Below are 20,785 nucleotides of genomic sequence, written 5' to 3'. Positions count from 1 at the left end.
GGGTTGAACCTCAGGATGTGGGAGGAACAGGAGTCCTCAGGGGAACAGGAGAACAGGAGGCCTAAAGTCAGGGAAGGACCATCCTGTGCTGGGCTTCACTCTGGGCAGGTGGATTCCATTCCGTGTTTGAGGACTATCACTTTGAAAGCAGAGGAGTAAGGGATTAAGCACGTGGGCTCTGGAGGCAACTAGGCTGGGGTTCAGAGTCCCAGCTCCGAGGCCCAGTAGCTGTGTGACCTTGAACAAATTGATGATCCTCTCTAAGCTGCAGTTTCCTCATTCGCAAACTGGTGCTCTTCATGGAATATACCAAAAAGGCTTCTTGAGACAATTAAACGAGTCCTGTCTTGAAAGCACTTAGCACAGAGTCTGACACCTGTAGTGATAGCTTAATACAGAGTAGATACTATGAGTAATTTGAGTAGCAGTAGGTTAATGGGTCCAAAAGGGAGTAAAGACATTTAAGGTGTATCTAAGGATCTCAAGGAGGAGAAAGCTATCACTGCTTCTGGAGAGAAAGCTTAGAAATCTTGTTCACTGGACCACTTCCGGTCCTCATTGCAAATTTCCTGGAAAATGTGTTTCCAGGTAGCCATGCAAGAGAAAAACAATTAGGAAAAACAGTGAAATAATAGTTTATGTAAAGTACAGGATATAAAACCAAAGATGTTTGAAAGTTGCTAAGAGAGCAAATCTTTTTTTTCTAACATGTTTATTGGGAGAGCAAATCTTTTTTTTTTTTTAAACATCTTTATTGAAGTATAATTGCTTTACAATGGTGTGTTAGTTTCTGCTTTATAACAAAGTGAATCGGTTATACATATACATATGTTCCCATATCTCTTCCCTCTTGCATCTCCCTCCCTCCCACCCTCCCCATCCCACCCCTCTAGGTGGTCACAAAGCACCGAGCTGATCTCCCTGTGCTATGCGGCTGCTTCCCACTAGCTATCTATTTTACATTTGGTAGTGTATATATGTCCATGACACTCTGGGAGAGCAAATCTTAAAAGTTCTCATCACAAGAAAAAAAAAAGTCTTGTAACTCTCTGTGGGGACAGACGGTCACTAGACCTATTGTGGTGATCATTTTATAATATGTATAAATATCAAATCATCACATTGTACACCTGAAACTAATATCATGTAATATGTCAATTATACCTAAATAAAAAAATAAATTAAATGAACTCAAAGACAGAGTAAGGAATGTTTAATGTGTCTTGCTTACATGGGTTTGGGCTTCATCACGCTAGGGAAAACCAAGATTTGCTTTTTTCTCAACAGAAGAACACACTGGCCTTTGATGCAGATGCATTTAGCTGATTAAATAGTTTGTAAAATGTGTGGGACTTTTCTCCCTTTGTCAGATTGGCGAGCAACAAGAAAAGAAGACTTATGCATTGGAAAATAGTGGGGGGTGGCTTTTGTTGAGAGATACTTTTTGGAAGCTGAAATATTAAAATCTAGTCACTTCTAAGCAAACATACAGTCTGTGAGATAACAAAACATTCAAGCATATGTTGATTAATTAGATGACAATGGAATATTTGGCCAATGAATCAAAGTTTAGTTCTACATGATGCCAAACATCTGGATATTTAGAAGCAGCTGTTTGGCATCCTGTGGACCAAATAGAAGCATCATTGTACTGCTGTGGCTCTAGATTGCTTTCTGTCTAATCTGCCCCACTGTCCCTAAGATACAGTCCCACAAACACGATTGATAAACCAGGGCAGATACTAGTTTGGGTCGAGGTCAGGTAGTAAAGTTGATGGAGACAGAATTTCTCATTGGGATTCAGATCTAAGGAGCAGATGTGAGGCAGATTTATTAGAAAGACTGAACCTCCTAAATGCAACAGTTCAGAAAGCCACGGTGCACCAGTACAAGACAGGAAGTAATATGGAATCCAGGACAAAAGTGATACCTCCTTGTTTCACCTTTTGCTGTCAATAGCATGGAGTAGTGAAAAGAGCATAGGACCAAAATCTAAAGGAACTGGGCTCTGCTCCTGGCTCTACCACCCTCTTACACATATGACCATGTGCCCACTCTCTGAAACTCAACTTGCTTTTTTTTTTTTTAAGTCTTTATTGAATTTGTTACTATATTGCTTCTGTTTTATGTTTTGGTTTTTTGGGCGCGAGACATGTGCGATCTTAGCTCCCTGACCAGGGATCGAACCCACACCCCCTGCATTGGAAGGTGAAATCTTAACCAGTGGACCACCAGGAGAGTCCCTTCTTTTTTTTTTTAATTGGAGTATAGTTGATTTACAATGTTGTGTTAGTTTCAGATGTACAGCAAAGTGAATCAGTTATACGTATACGTATATCTACTCTTCTCTTGGATTCTTTTCCCATATAGGTCATTACAGAGTACTGAGAACAGTTCCCTGTGTTATATAGTAGGTCCTTATTAGCTATCTATTTTATGTATAGTAGTGTGTATATATCAATCCCAATCTTCCAGTTTATCCCTCCCCCCGCTGCCCTGGTAACCATAAGTTTGTGTTCTCCATCTGTGACTCTATATCTGTTTTGTAAATAAGTTCATTTGTACCAATTTTTTTAGACTCCACATAAAAGGGGTATCATATTCGTCTTTCTGTGTCTGACTTACTTCACTCAGTATGACAATCTCTAGGTCCATCCATGTTGCTGTGAATGACATTATTTCATTCCTTTTTATGGCTGTGAAACTCAACTTTCTAACAGGTAAACTAGAGATAGTGATAACTATCTCAAAGAACTGTTGAAAGGTTCAAGTGAAACTACTGACATGCTCCATAAACAGTAAAGTGGTACAAAATGTAAATGATCAGGAACAGTTTTTTTTCATTCCCACTTTTTGATATCATGTAAAACTTACAGTGATTAGCTAAAATGATGGGAGCTACAGGTAAGAATATTTCAGAGAGTTCCTGGTGGGCATGGGGTGTCCGAAAAGGTGCTTGGAGACCCTAATGGAGAAGAGCTTGGGGTTTGGAGAAAAACAGACCTGGGTTTGAGATCCTGCTTCAGTGTGGTTTAGCTGTGTGTCCTTGGGCAAGTTACTTCTCTGCTCTGGTTTCCTGACTTGGGAAGTGGGGCTTATGATAGTAGCTGCCTCAGGGGGCTGTGGGGACTAAAGGAGATAACGCCGCCAGAGCTCCCTACCTGGCTCAAAGCACATGCACAGGAGCTGCTTGCACCAGGAAGTTTCCCATCACTGAATGGGCTCAGGGAGAGGCTGAACCCCAGTCTCTCCAAGGCATCGATGGTGTGTGAAGAGGTTGGGCAAAACGACTTCTAAATTTCCTTCAAATTCAAAACTTCCCTGAGTTTCTGACATCAAAATACTGAATTGGAGGAAAGCAACAAGAAATGAATTTGATCCTTGGAAAAGATGATTTCACTTACGTGCAGAATGAGAAACTATATATGAATAAACATCGAGCACTGCTCTCCAAAGCTCTTTACTGGCACTGAACCCAGCCCATTACTTAGCAAAGCCCAACACAACTCACCAGCTTGTTCACACTGTCCTGTGCTTTCAAGTGTCAGAATTTCAACTTCTCCCGCTCTTGTTGGGTTGGCCCCAGTACAAGATAAGGGACCAGAGGATCTTGTTGGCAAGTGAAAGAGTGAAAACAGTAACAGCAGTTATCAGGGTAACTGTGCCATTCAACCCAAGTTAGGTTGTAATTACTGGCTGCACAGATAAAGTTCTTCAGGGCGGAGCTATCGATGTTTCTTGCTTTGCAAACAAAACACTATTCTTCCCGTTAAACTCATCTTTTAGGAGAGAGAAAGGACAGCCCAGCTTTGGACACTGAGCCCTTGTTGAAAAATCTGTGCTGTGGAGAGAAAAATTCTTCTTAGCAAATGCATATTTCTCTTTGTCAGAAGTAGAGTGAACTGTGAGGACCTCAATAAACATAAGCTACATTTAAATATTTTTTCCATATTTTCTTAACTTCTTTCACTCATTTTTTTTTCAGTGCCCACTATGTACTCAGAACACTGCTAAGTCTTCTGCATGTTTTGGTGGGGCTTCTCCACCTGCTGGTCCAGATCCACTTTTCCACCCTGCTCTGGGCGCCCCCCAGGAAGCTGAACTTGCCTGGATGCATCCCCCAGGCTCCACTGACTTCCGGTGTGTAGTTGAGTTTGATCATTGGGAGGCAACAGCAAGCGTCAGAAACATGAGAGAAGAGAGAGATTAGGTTATCTATTTCCAGACTCCCATCTCACATCTGCTCCCTGAGTTTCAGCTACTGAAAATCCAGGACCTGCACTGAGTTGTTGGCAATCTTGGGAGGTCTCACCATCCCCTCTGATTTCTTTTAACCCTGCTTACACCTTTGTAAATAAACCATTAAATAAGTGGCCCTTAGAGTGTGCCATCTGTTTTTGTTTCTTTTTTGCTCAGATTCTGACTGATATACATGCTTATTTTCAAAGAACTGTAACCAGGAAAGACATAGCTACTTTGAGGCCAAGGGTGTAAAGAGCCAGTGTGGGTCCTACATTCATCAGGAAGCAAAGACCTCCAAGATGTCAGAGATGCCATTTGGAAGCAGCCCAGATCCTTGATCACCCTTGGAGGAAAGCCACCTGCCCCCCTCAGACTGTGACATGAGCAAGAAGTAAAATTTTATCAGGTGAAGCCATTGAAATATTGGGGTTCATTTGTTACTGCAGCAGAACCTATTGTATCCTGACTAATCCTCTTATCTAATTTAACCCTTATGACCACCCTGTGAAGTAGATACTAATATTAATCCTCATCTTATAGCAAAGTGCTTAGGGAACTTGCAATGACACCAGAAGCAGCAGAACTGGTGTTCCAGCCAGATCTTTCTGACCCCAAAGCCTAGTACAGTTTTCCCCTAAACTGTACTCTTTTATGTGGGATAGGGAGACTATCTTTTCTCCATGTGTAGGAAGACGTACTCTCTACCAGTGAATCTTGCAAATGGCATGAGCCCAGGACAGGCCTGCTGGCCACATAGACAGTACATCCAGCAAATATTGAGGGACCTCTCCTGAAGCTGAGAGGTGAGTAGAGATCTCCTTAATACTCTAGCTCACCTTCCCTGGAAAAGAAGGATATAGGATTTTTTTTTCCCCTTGCTCCAGGCCTTTAAATTATTCGTATGCAAGTATCACAGTTTTCCATCCTTCTCTGGAATGAAAACTGTAGCTCTTTCTTTGTTGCCCTTATTGAGTATATTTCTTCAGAGAGACTAGGGACCCATTTATACCTATTTATTTTAAAAATATGATTCTTAATGTGCACAATGCCACTGAATTGTACACTTAAAAATGGTTAAAATGGTAAATTTTATGTTACATACGTTTTACCACAATAGAAAAAATTGTTTTAAAATACGATTCTTCAAATTTTGATTGAAAAAGGTACAGGACTGCATCCTTGCCATGGATGACTTGCTTTTGAAAATGCATGTTCAGTGCCTTTCCAGGGTTTCATTATCAGCTGGAGGAAACAGGCTTCGTCACTTGCAGGAAGAAATCATTGACTCTAGGTCAGATCAGTTCCTTGCATTCAACAATAATGACTGTTTTTTCTGTTACCGAAGGAAATTCAGCCACACAGTGACTTCTGAAATTTTGTGCATAGGAAGGAAAAGCCAAAGGAGGGCTTGGTGGCCCAAGCCGGAAATGTGACCTATTGAGCTTTTCTGAGGCAATGAGGTCAGAGAATCCTTTTTCCCTTTAAGCTGGATGTGCGAAGCCTCAGCAGTTTGCATTCTATGGCTTTGTAGAGGATGAACTCGAAGGCTAACATTCTGATCCAAATGTCCTATGTGTTTCCCATGATCAGTTTGCCCTGGCTTCTTTCGCTGAGTTTTCAATGCATCTGGAGTAGGTCTTAGTGTATGGAAACCATTCTCTCCTACTTATGTTTTCTTAGACATGAAGCTGCTCCTTGGAAAAGAAGGCAGGAATTTACTTGGAAAACCCAGCCCTTTTATTTAGAATAGTGTCTGAACCAATACATACTTGCCCAGGGTCCTTAAAAAGACCTGTCGGGTGAAGTGGGAGTTTGCGGTCCGATTCTCTGTGTGGTGTCCGAAGCCAATATAGGCAGAGAAGGGGACTAGCTTGAGGTGGCCACCACCTGTTGTTTGCTTCCTGTTAGACCTGACCTCGACTCTCGGTCGGAGTGTCCAACAGACTATGTCAAGAGTGGCCTTATCCCCACTCTGTCCTTAGGGATGACATGTTTTTGAACGGTCACGCATTTCTACCAAGAGGATGAGAATTCTCAATCCAGTCTGAAGCTTTTATTTTAAGGGCTGACGAGCTGCAGAAATTTTCCACTAACCAGCCCATATCCATTTCCTGCCCTTTTCTGTCCTGCTCTGGTCCTGACGTGCTCTGAAACTACTTAACCTGGAGGCTTGCAGAGCCTTGAGTCCCTTTTAATGCTTCAATAGTGACAGGGTTATGGTTTGTGGCAATGACATTTTACTCTGAAAGAGATTATCTAAGCTTTTGTCACCCAGCGGCCTCAGCATCACCGGGAACTTGTTAGGAAGCTCAGGCTGCACCCAAACCTCGTCGATTAGAGTCTGCATTTCAACAAGATTCCAGGCAATTGGGGTTTTCGAAAAGCACTCTTGTAACCCACAGATGACTGAGGTCACTGGATACTATTCCACGCGCAGAGCCTAGATGCAGAAGGATTGTTAGGACAGAGGGGCTCTCGAGCCCGCGGCTCTCCCCTTCCCGACACACCCTGGCCACGTGCGCAGCTCGGCGCTCTGCGTCCCCTCCGCTGCGCACCCGCTGGCCGGTGGGGAACCCGCGAGCCTGGGCTCCCTGCGGGCCAAGGCGCTGCTCACTGAGAACGTGGCGTCGCTCGGAGGCAAGACGGCCCGGGACCACACCCAGATGAATGAGCTGCAGCGGCGGCACCTCGGGGGCCCCGGGCCTGGTCGCGCTCGGCTTCCCGAGCAAGCAGTTTGGGCAACAGGTGCGCAGGGCGGAGCGGGGGTGGGAGCGCGACCCGGGTCAGGAGCGCCGGCGGGCCCCGCGGCTGCGCGCGCCCTGGGCGTGGAGAGGCGGGCCTCCGGCTCGCTTCCCGCCGGCGCTCGTCCCGCCTGGCGTTCAAGTCCACCCAGGGGTTTTGCAAGAAAGGCAACAGTCCAGTGACTCATGGGCAAACTCCATGTCTGCGGTCAGAAGGCTTCCCCTCCCGTCACGGTCCCGGGTCCCAGCTGCTCTTCTCTCCCGCGGGAAAATGCCAAGAATGAGGAGATCCTGAAGGGCCTCAGGTACGTCCGACCAGACGGCGGGTTCGAGCCCGGGCTCAGGCTCCGGGCCAAGGGCGAGGGGAACGGCGCGCAGGCGCACCCGCTCTTCGCCTCCGCGAGGCGCTGCGCACGGCCAGTGTCGACGCCCCTGCCCTCGTGACCGACCCCGAGCTCCTCGCCTGGTCTCCGGCGTGTGGCAGCGACGTCCCCTGGAACTTCCAGAAGCTCCTGGTGGGCCTGGACGGTGTGCCGTGCACACGTACAGCCGCCGCTTTCTGACCCTCGACCTCGAGCCTGCCATCGAGGCCCTGCTGCCCTAGGGGCCCCGCTGTGCCCCGGGCGCCCCTCCTACCCCTGCTGCTTGGCAGTCACAGCGCTGCCCTCTGGGGATTTGATCCGTGAAGGTGTTTCCTCTAAACCTGCGTGGAGGAACGCCTGATGTCCGGGAAAATCCCCCGAGATGGGCGCTGGTCCATCCCAGCCTCCCCTTTCCCAGACCACAGCCCCTCACTAATAAAGTGCTGAGTGTCAGGGGGAAAAAAAAAAAAGACAGGACAGAGGGTCAACTATGAAGTATTTCAGTGATAGGCTGGTGAAAGCAGAGGAAAATTGGGTTAGCTCCCCTTTGATCACTACTTCCCCTCAGGCATCTCATGAAATCCTGTTCTATTTTCCCTCTTCAGCCCAACTCTAGAGAATCTGGTAGTCATTCATCCTATAATAAATGGATGGGAGGATACTTTTCATTCCATCAAAGCCAAACATTCGTTAAGTGTCTCTTACGCACCAAAAAGTGCTTTTCAGGAAGAAATGGTGAACTAGAGTGGAAAAAGAGAAGGCTGGTGGGAGAAACTGAGAAATAATTAGGAGATAAATTAGCCAGAATTTAGTAACTGGTGTTGTGGTTCTGGGGTGGGAGGGTGGGTTTGAAGGAGAGCGTGGAGATGAGGTGATTTCTCAATTATTAGCCCGTGTGGCTGGGATCGAGGTGGTGCCAATACCCTGAGACAGAGGAGACAGCCGGAGAAGGAGCACGTTTAGGGAAGAAGAGGATGCGTTTCGCATTGCCCAGACTGAGCCAGACATCTCATGGGCATTTGGATATATGTGTCTGGAGGAAATTGAATTTCGAAAAAGAAGAACTAACCAGGAAACATATGATTGACCTGGAGCTACAGAGTGGGGATAAGTGGCTTATTCCTCTAAATTTGAGAATAAAATAAAGGACAGCGCCCTCCTGACAACCTGTAAGCTTGAGTGGTGTCAGGTCCACTCTGCACTGTTTTTCCTCCTGGGAGCAGGGCCGGGCACTCGACTTCTTCTCATCTCGCTAGAGCACATCCTCCCTCCACACCGGCCCTCAAGGCTCCTTACCCCACGCCAGGATGAGGAGGAGGATGTGGCAGCCCCGGTCCCCATTCTTTGTAGTTCCTGGACGTGGCACGTAATCCTTCGGTTTGGGGTTTTTCACACCAATCCCTATAGGAAACAAGAGGAGGAGAAAGACGGGAGCAAGAATAAAAGTGGTCTCCTGTGTAGTATTTCTACTTGGAGTAAATAGATTTTCGGAACCATTCAGCTTGGTACTTTTCCTGGACATCAAAGGTGCCCCTGGGGAATTAAATGGGAAAGGAAACTTATGTTGACTGACTTGACTGAGAGTAAAAACAAAGGGAGTTCTAATCATGAAAATGATGGAATGCATTTTCTTCCCAGATTAATAGGTTGCTCTCTGGGTTTTTTTGTTTCTTTTTTTCTCTTTCTTTTAGCTTTGTTTTGTTTTCTTCTTTATTCTTTTTTTTATTATGAATTTATTTATTAATTAATTTATTTTTGGCTGCATTGGGTCTTCATTGCTGCACATGGGCTTTCTCTACTTGCGGCGAGCAGGGGACACTCTTCGTTGTGGTGAGCAGGCTTCTCATTGTAGTGGCTTCTCTTGTTGCGGAGCATGGGCTCTAGGCACACGGGCTTCAGTAGTTGTGGCACACAGGCTCAGTAATTGTGGCTCACGGGCTCTAGAGTGCTGGCTTTCTCTAGTTGCGGTGAGCGGGGGACACTCTTCATTGTGGTGAGCAGGCTTCTCATTGTAGTGGCTTCTCTTGTTGCGGAGCATGGGCTCTAGGCACGCGGGCTTCAGTGGTTGTGGCACACAGGCTCAGTAATTGTGGCTCACGGGCTCTAGAGCGCTGGCTCAGTAGTTGTGGCACACGGGCTTAGCTGCTCCGTGGCATGTGGGATCTTCCCGGACCAGGGCTCGAACCCATGTCTCCTGCATTGGCCGGCGGATTCTTAACCACTGTGCCACCAGGGAAGTCCCTTTTTTATTCTTATTTGCCCTTCTCTTGGGACCAAATCTTGACTCTTGTACAAAATCCCATGCACGCAGATCGCTGTCTGTGAGGTCCTCGTTGCTCCAGAGAATGAAATCAGAGCCTCCAACTATAGGTATTAACACAAGGCTACGGAACTCAGATAAATGAATTTCAAATGCTGCCCTGTGCGTGATGAATAACAGTTCCTTGCACTAAACAGGATATAGGATTTATGTGACATTTTGTGCTGAGAAATAGTGTCACTAACCAGGCAAATGGCTTGTGGTTTCTCCACTTTTCTCTCAAATGATAAAAGTATTCATTTTCTCCTCTTTTGACAAAGAAAGAAAAAAACCTGGACCATTAGCCCTTTAGCCTTCCTTCAAAGATTTTGTGCAGCATGAAGTAATGCTGGCATTTTTAAAGTGAAATTAAGTAATAAAAAGACTAATCTGAATAGTTCCTCTCACTTGGCCATCCTTCACCCGCAGTTACTCAAAGTAGCTCAGGTGAAAGTCATTTCTCCTGATTTACCAGAATAGTTTTTGTAAGGTGATCATAGTTTCTTGGAAAGGCTTCTGGGAAAATCCTTTGGATTTTTCAAATCAGAGATAAACATCACCCGTTATATTTGATCGCTAGAGATAACTGGTGGACTTTTGCCTAACAGCAAAAATAATCAGTGCAATTTCTTTACACACATTCACTCAATAACATTCCTTGACATCTACGGTGAACACAGATTATGCTTGGTGTGAAGAGATTCCTGCTCTGGGGAAATACATGTTCTTGGCAGGAGACAGATATGTAGCGATGAAAACAATGTGAGAGTGATGTGATAGAATGATGTAGAAAGGGCCAAGGGAGCGTGGACTAGAGACGTTCTAATTTTGTGGGAAGGAGAGAGGATGAATCGGGAAGCGTCATAGTAGAGGTAACATTAAAGCAGGGTCTTGAAGAATCAGCAAGAGAAGGGAAGGTAGCATGGGCAAAGGGAGCAGAGTGAGAAGGCCATGGGTTTAAGGTATATGTGTGTTTAGGATATGGGGTGTATGGGAGGGAAGGAAAAGGAGGGCAAGGACCTGATTGTGACTGTCAGCTGGGCTAGGTCAGGAAGTTTACATGTTATCCTACAGGTAGTGATGCGCTGCTGTGAGGGTTTTAATCAGGAAACTGCTGCTTTCTTGTATTTTCGGAAAAACACCCAGATGCTCTATTTTCACACTCTGGCACTCTGGCGCTACAGAAATAAACAGAGTAGGATTACACAATTTATAAAATGTTGCTTACTCTTGGGATGTGAAGGTCTGGTCCTATCTAGTTCCAGGTCTCCCTTTTTGTTTACGTATGCAAAGCACACCCACATGCTTGCACGTGGACGTACCTATGTGAGCAGGGGTGGGGATGGGGGATGAGGATGATACCCCTGGACACCTACCAGCCAAGAGCACATGCCTAGACATCTAACTTCCTCAGTGTCTACCCGCCCTTCTCGACTGGCGTTCCTCCATAACATTAACCCTTAATGCCTTAAGGCATCTGATATATTTTTGATAGGTCAACTTCTCTCTTATGTATCTAGAATGGAACTAGCTATGGACTTGGGAGAACTGAGAAAACAGTCACTCAAATCACTTTCTGTAGGGCTTAGTACTTCATACCCTTCCAGTTAAGAAAACCTGGAGAGGGACTTCTCTGGTGGTCCGGTGGTTGACTCCGTGCTTCCACTGCAGGGGGTCTGGGTTCGATCCCTGGTAGGGGAACTAAGATCCCTCTTGCTGTGTGGCACGGCCAAAAATAAAAACAACAAAAGACTGGAGACAGAAAAGTTAAGATGGTACTGCAGTGGTCCAGGGGTTGGATGTATTGTCTTTGCATGGTTCCCAACAGAAAGACGGGCCCCGTAACACAGTAACAATGTCTGTGCTCTGCAACTATGTTCCCAGCCATAACGGACTGCTTTAAGGGAAGATATCTCACCCAAATACACCAATCAGATTCTCTCACCTGAGAATTTGAAACTTGGAAAAGGGACACAAAAATTAGGATCCTTTGAGCTGATTCAGTATGGCAGAACTCAGGAACAATGCTGTTGAGATTCTTGGTGCTGTCTTGCTTTCTGCCTTCTGGAGGCTTGATAATTTCTTTCTAAATTTCAATTTTAATTATTTCATCACAAACATTAAAATGAAAAAAATAAATTACAAAGTAAATCCTCCCCCTGAGGCAGGAGATAGATGGGCCCCAGGCTGAACAGTTTCTCCCCTGTGGACAAACACTCCAAAATGGCAGGAGAGAGGAGCTGAGCCCTGCCCAGATGAGAGATAAAAGACCACCCATTCCTCCTTCTGAAAGTCAAGGAGACCTCCCCGACTACACATGCGCAGAAAGGCTCCTCGGAGGTCAAAAGGGAGGGGGCGTCACTTCATAGTAAGTGATGTCAACCTACCCATAGGCCTCTTTGCTAGAATCCATCTTGGCTAAGAGGTACGCGCCCACACATGGGAGGACCCTGACAGACACCAAATACAGACTCAGAACCAGGCAAAGCAAGATGATTGGCCAAAGGAAAACCGGAAGAAATGCCCTGTAAAAGTGATTCAAACTACCACGAGGGCGGGACTCTCTCTGAGCCCGCCCATGTGTCTATCCACACGTACTTGTTTCCCTCCTAATAAACACTTTACTTGCTTCACTACTTTCTGTCTCTATGTGGAAATTCATTTCTACAGAGCTGATGGGCCAGGGCCTTTTCGCTGACCACTGGTCTACTGGCTAGGATTCAGCGCTCTCACTGCCATGGCCCAACTTCCATCTCTGGCCAGGAATCGAAATCCTGCTTCAAGCTGCTGTAGGCTGAGACCTCCCAAGATCACCCACATGTATACATTCTGTCCATTATTTATAAAATTAGACTTTATAAAAACATATAGAAGTATATACATGTATGGGGGCCATATACTGTTTTCTAATCTGGGTCAGAGCTTTTTGGTTTTGTTTTGATTTTAGTCAAAAAATATATTGTGGTTGTCTTTCCATGTCAATTGATACAGAACTTCTTAATGCTTTTTAATGGTTTCATAACATTCCATTACACAGAGCATAATTTATTGATTGTTTATTTCTTCCTGGGCTTCAATTAGAAGCATTCCTAAAATCTTAATACTGAGTAAACAGTAAAACAGTAAAAGGCCTATGTAAATCTATGAAGCATAAAGATGAAGAGTCAGAAATAAGCCCCATCTTTTTTTAAAAAATATATTTATTTATTTATTTGGCTGCACTGGGTCTTAGTTGCAGCACACGGGCTCTTTAGTTGTGGCATGCGGACTCTTAGTTGCAGCATTCCCTGACCAGGGATCAAACCCAGGCCGCCTGCATTGGGAGCACGGAGTCTTAACCACTGGACCACCAGGGAAGTCCCAAACCCTCATCTTTATGATCAGTTGATCTTCAACAATGATGCCAAGACAATTCCATGGGGAAAAGAATAGTCTTTTCAATAGATGGTTCTGTGATAACTGGATATCTACATGCAAAAGAATGAAATTGCATGCCTCCCTCCCAACATACAAAAAAATTAACTCATTGATCAAAGGCCTATATATAAGTATTAAAACTATAAAACTCTTAGAAGAAAACTTGGGTGTAAATATTCACGGTCTTGAATTAGGCAATAGTTTTCTTAAACATGACATCAAAAGCACAAGCAAGAAAAGAAAAAAATAGATAAATTGCACATCATCAAAATTAAAAACTTTTGTGCTTCAAAAGGCACCAAAAAAGTGAAAAGACAACCTACAGAATGAAAATTTTTTGCAAATCATATATCTACTAAGGTACTTGTATCTAGAATATATTAAAAACTCTTACAACCTAATAATAAAGACAACACAATTAAAAATGGGCAAAAGATTTGAGTAGACATTCCCCATTTGTACAAGAAGATGTATAAATAGCCAATAAGCACATAAAAAGATGCTCAACATCACTAAACCTCAGGGAAATACAAATCAAATCAACAATGAGATCCACTTCATACCCACCAGGATGATAAAATCAAAAAGACAACTAATAACAAATGTTGGCTAGGATGTAGAAAAATTGGAACTCTCAAACGTTGTTTATGGTAAGAACATACAATGATGCAGCCACTTTGGAGAATGGTCTGACAGCTCCTCAATAGGTTAAACAAAGAGCTACCACATGACCCTGCAATTCTCCTTCTAGACATATACCCAGGAGAAATGAAAAAGTATGCCCATACAGAAAATTGTACATGAATGTTCATAACAGAATTATTCATAATGGCCAAAAAGTCAAAACAACTAAAATGTCCATCAACTGAAAAATGGACAAATAAAATGTGGTATATCTATACAATGCAGAATTACTTGAAAACAAAAAATTTAAATACTAGTACATGCTACAGCATGGATAAACTCTGAAAACATTATGCTAAGTAAAAGAAGCTAGTCACAGAAGACCTCATATTATATGGTTCCATTTATATCTAATGTCCAGAATAGGCAAATCTATAGAGACAGGGAATAGATTGCCCTGGGCTGGAGGGAGGAGGGAAGGGTTGTTGGGGAAAACTGGGGAGTGCTTGCCAATGAGTTTCTTTCTGGAATGATGAAAATGTTCTAAAATTGACTATGGTGATGGTTGCACATATCTGTGAATATATTAAAAACCATTGAATTGGTTTACATGGGTGAATTTTATGAAATGTGAGTTATATCTCAGTAAAGCTGTTATTTAGAAAATCTGTGAAAGTGGGTAACGAGATGATTTTGTAAACTCCTCAGCAAGTTTGGGGGTTCTGCAGAGACTCCGCTAGGGCTCAAGGCTCAGGCTCACAGGTTGAAGGATCTGGGGTCTGGTGACAGCCGCGACACCGCAGTCCCATGAGGCATCTCTAGCGTTGCTTTAGCAGCATTTTAGTGTCCAGTTGTGCTTGTCCTCTGATCCCAGGGCCCCAGATCTCCAGGGAATAGATAGATTCTGGCTCTGAACCTGAGCCCCAGGTGACGTTTCATTTGGCCTTTGACCTCAGCAGCTGGAGCCTAATATTCTTTGTGCAGAAAATGAATCAGTTCACTCTGTCTTTGCCATGATGATCAGGGCAGAACAACATGGCCATCTGAGGCCAGCACTGTCTGCCATTAATCAGAATAATTCAGAATAACCAAGATAGGGCTCTGTAAGGCCTACACTGTCAGGTTAATGAATGGGAGGAATAAAAACCATGTTTCCAGACCTGGCGAGAGTAGTTTGGAAACTCAGTTATGCCATGCAGACCATGTAATTCACCATTAATATTCCTAAGGAGAGATCTCCAAAATGGAAGGTGCCCACCCCAAAGGGGGCCAGTCTACTGGGGTACAACAGCATCATATTAAAATTTCTATGCATTCTTTATTTAATCTTTTTTAAGTTTCTATTTTTTCAAATTAATTATTTATTTATTTTAAATTTTTTCGACTGTGTCGGGTCTTCGTTGCTGCACGCTGGCTTTCTCTAGTTGCAGCAGGGCTACCCTTCGTTGTGGTGTGAGGGCTTCTCATTGCAGAGGCTTCTCTTGTTGCGGAGCTCTAGGTGCATGGGCTTCAGTAGTTGTGGTGCATGGGCTCAGTAGTTGTGGCACGCGGGCTCAGTAGTTGTGGCGCACGGGCTTAGTTGCTCTGCAGCATGTGGGATCTTCCTGGACCAGGGCTCAAACCCGTGTCCCCTACATTGGCAGGCGAATTCTTTTTTTTTTTTTTTTTAACATCTTTATTGAAGTATAATTGCCTTACAGTGGTGTGTTAGCTTCTGCTTTATAACAAAGTGAATCAGTTATACACATACAATATGTTCCCATATCTCTTCCCTCTTGCATCTCCCTCCCTCCCACCCTCCCCATCCCACCCCTCTAGGTGGTCACAAAGCACCAAGCTGATCTCCCTGTGCTATGTGGCTGCTTCCCACTAGCTATCTATTTTACATTTGGTAGTGTATATATGTCCATGACACTCTCTTACCCTGTCACATCTCACCCCACCCCCTCCCCATATCCTCAAGTCCATTCTCTAGTAGGTCTGTGTCTTTATTCCCGTCTTGCCACTAGGTTCTTCATGGCTTTTTTTTTTTTTCCTTAGATTCCGTATATATGTGTTAGCATACTGTATTTGTTTTTCTCTTTCTGACTTACTTCACTCTGTATGACTGACTCTAACTCCATCCACCTCATTACAAATACCTCCATTTCATTTCTTTTTATGGCTGAGTAATATTCCATTGTATATATGTGCCACATCTTCTTTATCCATTCATCTGTCGATGGACATTTAGGTTGCTTCCATGTCCTGGCTATTGTAAATAGAGCTGCAATGAACATTTTGGTACATGACTCTTTTTGAACTATGGTTTTCTCAGGGTATATGCCCAGTAGTGGGATTGCTGGGTCGTATGGTAGTTCTATTTGTAGTTTTTTAAGGAACCTCCATACTGTTCTCCATAGTGGCTGTATCAATTTACATTCCCACCAACAGTGCAAGAGTGTTCCCTTTCCTCCACACCCTCTCCAGCATTTATTGTTTCTAGATTTTTTGATGATGGCCATTCTGACCGGTGTGAGATGATATCTCATTGTAGTTTTGATTTGCATTTCTCTAATGATTAATGATGTTGAGAATTCTTTCATGTGTCTGTAGGCCATCTGTATATCTTCTTTGGAGAAATGTCTATTTAGGTCTTCTGCCCATTTTTGGATTGGGTTGTTCGTTTTTTTGTTATTGAGCTGCATGAGCTGCTTGTAAATCTTGGAGATTAATCCTTTGTCAGTTGCTTCATTTGCAAATATTTTCTCCCATTCTGAGGGTTGTCTTTTGGTCTTGTTTATGGTTTCCTTTGCTGTGCAAAAGCTTTTAAGTTTCATTAGGTCCCATTTGTTTATTTGTGTTCTTATTTCCATTTCTCTGGGAGCTGGGTCAAAAAGAATCTTGCTGTGATGTATGTCATAGAGTGTTCTGCCTATGTTTTCCTCTAAGAGTTTGATAGTGTCTGCCCTTACACTTAGGTCTTTAATCCATTTTGAGTTTATTTTTGTGCATGGTGTCAGGGAGTGTTCTAATTTCATACTTTTACATGTACCTGTCCAATTTTCCCAGCACCACTTATTGAAGAGGCTGTCTTTTCTCCACTGTATATGCTTGCCTCCTTTATCGAAGATAAGGTGACCATATGTGTGTGGGTTTATCTCTGGGCTTTCTATCCTGTTCCATTGATCTATATTTCTGTTTTTGTGCCAGTACCAAACTGTCTTGATTACTGTAGCTTTGTAATATAGTCTGAAGTCAGGGAGCCTGATTCCCCCAGCTCCATTTTTCGTTCTCAAGATTGCTTTGGCTATTCGGGGTCTTTTGTGTTTCCATACAAATTGTGAAATTTTTTGTTCTAGTTCTGTGAAAAATGCCAGTGGTAGTTTGATAGGGATTGCATTGAATCTGTAGATTGCTTTGGGTAGTAGAGTCATTTTCACAATGTTGATTCTTCCAATCCAGGAACATGGTATATCTCTCCATCTATTTGTATCATCTTTAATTTCTTTCATCAGTGTCTTATAATTTTCTGCATACAGGTCTTTTGTCTCCTTAGGTAGGTTTATTCCTAGATATTTTATTCTTTTTGTTGCAATGGTAAATGGGAGTGTTTTCTTAATTTCACTTTCAGATTTTTCGTCATTAGTGTATAGAAATGCAAGAGATTTCTGTGCATTAATTTTGTATCCTGCTACTTTACCAAATTCATTGATTAGCTCTAGGAGTTTTCTGGTAGCATCTTTAGGATTCTCTATGTATAGTATCATGTCATCTGCAAATAGTGACAGCTTTACTTCTTCTTTTCCGATTTGGATTCCTTTTATTTCTTTGTCTTCTCTGATTGCTGTGGCTAACACTTCCAAAACTATGTTGAATAATAGTGGTGAGAGTGGGCAACCTTGTCTTGTTCCTGATCTTAGTGGAAATGGTTTCAGTTTTTCACCATTGAGGACAATGTTGGCTGTGGGTTTGTCATATATGGCCTTTATTATGTTGAGGAAAGTTCCCTCTATGCCTACTTTCTGCAGGGCTTTTATCATAAATGGGTGTTGAATTTTGTCGAAAGCTTTCTCTGCATCTATTGAGATGATCATATGGTTTTTCTCCTTCAATTTGTTAATATGGTGTATCACATTGATTGATTTGCGTATATTGAAGAATCCTTGCATTCCTGGGATAAACCCCACTTGATCATGGTGTATGATCCTTTTAATGTGCTGTTGGATTCTGTTTGCTAGTATTTTGTTGAGGATTTTTGCATCTATGTTCATCAGTGATATTGGCCTGTAGTTTTCTTTCTTTGTGACATCTTTGTCTGGTTTTGGTATCAGGGTGATGGTGGCCTCGTAGAATGAGTTGGGGAGTGTTCCTCCCTCTGCAATATTTTGGAAGAGTTTGAGAAGGATAGGTGTTAGCTCTTCTCTAAATGTTTGATAGAATTCACCTGTGAAGCCATCTGGTCCTGGGCTTTTGTTCGTTGGAAGGTTTTTAATCACAGTTTCAATTTCAGTGCTTGTGATTGGTCTGTTCATATTTTCTATTTCTTCCTGGTTCAGTCTGGGCAGGTTGTGCATTTCTAAGAATCTGTCCATTTCTTCCAGGTTGTCCATTTTATTGGCATAGAGTTGCTTGTAGTAATCTCTCATGATCTTTTGTATTTCTGCAGTGTCAGTGGTTACTTCTCCTTTTTCATTTCTAATTCTATTGATTTGAGTCTTCTCCCTTTTTCTCTTGATGAGTCTGGCTAATGGTTTATCAATTTTGTTTATCTTCTCAAAGAACCAGCTTTTAGTTTCATTGATTTTTGCTATTGTTTCCTTCATTTCTTTTTCATTTATTTCTGACCTGATCTTTATAATTTCTTTCCTTCTGCTGGCTTTGGGGTTTTTTTGTTCTTCTTTCTCTAATTGCTTTAGGTGCAAGGTTAGGTTGTTTATTCGAGATGTTTCCTGTTTCTTGAGGTAGGCTTGTATTGCTATAAACTTCTCTCTTAGCACTGCTTTTGCTGCGTCCCATAGGTTTTGGGTCGTCGTATCTCCATTGTCATTTGTTTCTAGGTATTTTTTGATTTCCCCTTTGATTTCTTCAGTGATCACTTCGTTATTAAGCAGTGTATTGTGTAGCCTCCATGTGTTTGTATTTTTTACAGATCTTTTCCTGTAATTGATATCTAGTCTCATAGCGTTGTGGTCGGAAAAGATACTTGATACGATTTCAATTTTCTTAAATTTACCAAGGCTTGATTTGTGACCCAAGATATGATCTATCCTGGAGAATGTTCCATGAGCACTTGAGAAAAATGTGTATTCTGTTGTTTTTGGGTGGAATGTCCTATAAATATCAATTAAGTCCATCTTGTTTAATGTATCATTTAAAGCTTGTGTTTCCTTATTTATTTTCATTTTGGATGATCTGTCCATTGGTGACAGTGGGGTGTTAAAGTCCCCTACTATGATTGTGTTGCTGTCGATTTCCCCTTTTATGGCTGTTAGTATTTGCCTTATGTATTGAGGTGCTCCTATGTTGGGTGCATAAATATTTACAATTGTTATACCTTCCTCTTGGATCGATCCCTTGATCATTATATAGTGTCCTTCTTTGTCTCTTGTAATAGTCTTTATTTTGAAGTCTATTTTGTCTGATATGAGAATTGCTACTCCAGCTTTCTTTTGATTTCCATTTGCATGGAATATCTTTTTCCATCCCCTCACTTTCAGTCTATATGTGTCTCTAGGTCTGAAGTGGGTCTCTTGTAGACAGCATATATATGGGTATTGTTTTTGTATCCATTCAGCCAGCCTGTGTCTTTTGGTGGGAGCATTTAATCCATTTACATTCAAGGTAATTATCGATATGTATGTTCCTATTCCCATTTTCTTAAATGTTTTGGGTTTGTTATTGTAGGTGTTTTCCTTCTCTTGTGTTTCTTGCCTAGAGAAGTTCCCTTAGCATTTGTTGTAAAGCTGGTTTGGTGGTGCTGAACTCTCTCAGCTTTTGCTTGTCTGTAAAGGTTTTAATTTCTCCATCACATCTGAATGAGATCCTTGCTGGGTAGAGTAATCTTGGTTGTAGGTTTTTCTCCTTCATCACTTTAAGTATATCCTGCCACTCCCTTCTGGCTTGCAGAGTTTCTGCTGAAAGATCAGATGTTAACCTTATGGGGATTCCCTTGTGTGTTATTTGCTGTTTTTCCCTTGCTGCCTTTAATATGTTTTCCTTATATTTAATTTTTGACAGTTTGATTAATATGTGTCTTGGCGTGTTTCTCCTTGGGTTTATCCTGTATGGGACTCTCTGTGCTTCCAGGACTTGATTAACTATTTCCTTTCCCATATTAGGGAAGTTTTCAACTATAATCTCTTCAAATATTTTCTCAGTCCCTTTCTTTTTCTCTTCTTCTTCTGGGACCCCTATAATTCGAATGTTGGTGCGTTTAATGTTGTCCCAGAGGTCTCTGAGACTGTCCTCAGTTCTTTTCATTCTTTTTTCTTTATCCTGCTCTGCAGTAGTTATTTCCACCATTTTATCTTCCAGGTCACTTATCGTTTCTTCTGCCTCAGTTATTCTGCTATTGATCCCATCTAGAGTATTTTTAATTTCATTTATTGTGTTTTTCATCATTGCTTGGTTCCTCTTTAGTTCTTCTACGTCCTTGTTAAATGTTTCTTGCATTTTGTCTATTCTATTTCCAAGATTTTGGATCATCCTTACTATCATTATTCTGAATTCTTTTTCAGGTAGACTACCTATTTCCTCTTCATTTGTTAAATCTGGAGTGTTTTGACCCTGCTCCTTCATCTGCTGTGTGTTTTTCTGTCATCTCATTTTGCTTATCTTACTGTGTTTGGGGTCTCCTTTTCACAGGCTGCAGGTTCGTAGTTCCTGTTGTTTTTGGTATCTGTCCCCAGTGGCTAAGGTTGGTTCAGTGGGTTGTGTAGGCTTCCTGGTGGAAGGAACTAGTGCCTGAGTTCTGGTGGATGAGGCTGGATCTTGTCTTTCTGGTGGGCACGTCCACGTCTGGTGGTGTATTTTGGGGTGTCTGTGGCCTTATTATGATTTTAGGCAGCCTCTCTGCTAATGGATGGGGCTGTGTTCCTGTCTTGCTAGTTGTTTGGCAT

The 20,785-nt window shown here is 42.7% G+C and overlaps 1 protein-coding gene across 1 annotated transcript in view; it reads left to right on the top strand.

The window, feature by feature from the left end:
- The first annotated feature begins 998 nt into the window (after nucleotides 1-998).
- Nucleotides 999-20,785, top strand: part of LOC309647772 (uncharacterized protein) — a 50,866-nt gene continuing 31,079 nt past the window's right edge. Inside the window, exon 1 of the mRNA XM_082435454.1 lies at nucleotides 999-5,045. The gene's annotated coding sequence lies outside the window, so the exon portion shown is untranslated. The remainder of the gene's footprint in view (nucleotides 5,046-20,785) is intronic.

Source organism: Balaenoptera physalus (assembly GCF_965194825.1).
Source record: "Balaenoptera physalus genome assembly, chromosome: 18".
NCBI lineage: Eukaryota > Metazoa > Chordata > Mammalia > Artiodactyla > Balaenopteridae > Balaenoptera > Balaenoptera physalus.
This window is presented reverse-complemented; position numbering and strand designations above follow the sequence as displayed.